The sequence below is a fragment of the Lathyrus oleraceus genome, chromosome 1, assembly GCF_024323335.1.
Source record: "Lathyrus oleraceus cultivar Zhongwan6 chromosome 1, CAAS_Psat_ZW6_1.0, whole genome shotgun sequence".
NCBI lineage: Eukaryota > Viridiplantae > Streptophyta > Magnoliopsida > Fabales > Fabaceae > Lathyrus > Lathyrus oleraceus.
The window spans coordinates 422,519,297-422,521,448 of NC_066579.1; the positions used below are offsets into that span (position 1 = coordinate 422,519,297).

Below are 2,152 nucleotides of genomic sequence, written 5' to 3' on the forward strand. Positions count from 1 at the left end.
TGATCTAGTAATATTATTGGGTCAGCGGGTTCGTGGGTCGATCTGCACCCATGAACACCCCTAAGTAAGACACTTCATACTGTATGTTGACCGTCATTCTGACAGTTCCATAACACCGACCTCGTGACTTAGCGCCGACAACTTCTTTCCATAATTGTAGCTTTTCCGACCCATCAACATGTAGAGTTAGATAATAAAGCATTACAATATTATTGAAATATTCTAATAGTTATATTCAAAACACTTTATCTTAACTTACCATTTATTTTGTCATCGAAAAAATATCATTGTTTATTTTAAAGTTTAATCAAGATAAATGTGTATCAATTTATAATCTGTTAGTGAAAACTCAAGCTCTATCCCATAACAATGACCGAAAAGCTTAAAAATATATACTCAAGAAAAAGTAATAATTAAGAAATACACTAATTACAACATTATAATACAACAGAGGGAGTGTATAAAATGCTCCAAATGAGTTTCAATACATACTGTAATGATGGAACTATATAACAATCATTGAAAAATTGTAAAATAACTAATGATAGTTATTTTACAAATTTATTAATGGTTACTTTAAATTACTTCAGAGCACAACTATGTATACATGCAAACTATAAAACTATGGAAATATTGTAATAGTTATTAAAAGCATTACAACATTAGCACGTGGAATCAAACTAAAACAAGTATTTTATTTATCAGAAAATATGTCAAATACTTGTAACACAAGCATTACTTAGTTAGAGATAGAGGAGAGAAAAACAAATGCTAAAATGTATAGAGCATTGTATTCTAACAGGTAATTAGAGAAGAGACAATCAAATGCTAAATGTATGACAGAGTTTGTTGATCTTCCAAGACATAATAATAGATTATATATATCTACAAGTCTAAAGAGTTTTTTTTTTTTTTGCAAATGAAGAACTATAATTCTATTCTAATAGAGAAGCCATTGTAACTTGTGAGCTATAAACCAATCCAAACTAGATCTACATTCACAAGATAAAAGTTGTAAAGTCATATATTTCTATTGATTTACTAAAGAGGAGATAACACATATTGCAGAAAAAATCAGCATCAAAGAAGATTGACATAACAAATCATTCATCAAACGAACACAATATATTGAAGAAAAAAAAGGCATCAAACAAGGAAACATTATTCATCTACAACACTTAATACATAAGGATTCAAGGCTTACAACAAAATCATAGAAATCTCAATGTTACATATACAATATACTATACTCTAATGCAAATGTATCCATTTCATCGTTACTGAGAAAAAAACAACAAGAACCAGTGGACATAAAATCCATAGATCCAATGGAAACAGAATAGGTTAAGACGAATCGAAAATCGTAGCACTAGTTTATAACAGAACTAAACTCAATTAGTAAAAACTATATCTATGTGTAACAGAACTGAAAAAAAAATGTATCCGACAGCTGAATCGAAACACCAAATCGAAAAAACGAATTGGAACGAAGAATCGAAAAGACACATCGAAACGACGAATAAAGGGAGAGAGAAAGTGCAAATTCGAACCTGAAAAGTGATATCGTTGGTGAAGAGAATTTCAATTGATTTCAATCATACCTGGAAATGGAAGAGTGTGAGAAGAGTATGACAAGAAATGACTATGAGATGATTTTATTATCAATCGAACCTGGAAACAAAGGATTTTTTTAAGCGTATGAGCAATTTCCTGAAGCAATTTCTTAAAGAGTATGAATAGTTTCCTGAAATTAGGGCAACAAAATGATTTCAACCTTAGCATTAAAGTGATGATAAAGATTTGCTGAAGAAATTAAGACATTGAAAAGAGATATAATAAAAAGAGAGAAAATAAATATGATTTGGAGAAACTGAGATTTTGAGAAGAAACAATTTGGAGATTCTGAGATTTTGAGAAGAATTGATTTTGGAAAGAGACTATTCTGAGAAATAAGATACTGAGATATAATATTTTTTTATAATAATCATTTTATATTTTATAAATTTGATTATAATAAGTTTTATATATTATATATATTTTTTTTATATTAAGTTTCATATCTTATAATAAGTTTTATATATTTTATTTATAACTTTTCAACTTTAATTCTTATAATAAGTTTTTTTACTATTTTATATTATATTATATTTGC

General features: G+C 27.7%; 1 long non-coding RNA gene across 1 annotated transcript; it reads right to left on the reverse strand.

The window, feature by feature from the left end:
• Positions 1 to 1,106: 1,106 nt before the first annotated feature.
• Positions 1,107 to 1,943, reverse strand: LOC127078628 (uncharacterized). Its single transcript, XR_007787863.1, has 2 exons — positions 1,672 to 1,943; positions 1,107 to 1,601 (listed from the first exon to the last, which is right to left on the reverse strand). It is a non-coding gene; the product is annotated as an uncharacterized LOC127078628 (long non-coding RNA).
• Between the last annotated feature and the right edge of the window lie 209 nt (positions 1,944 to 2,152).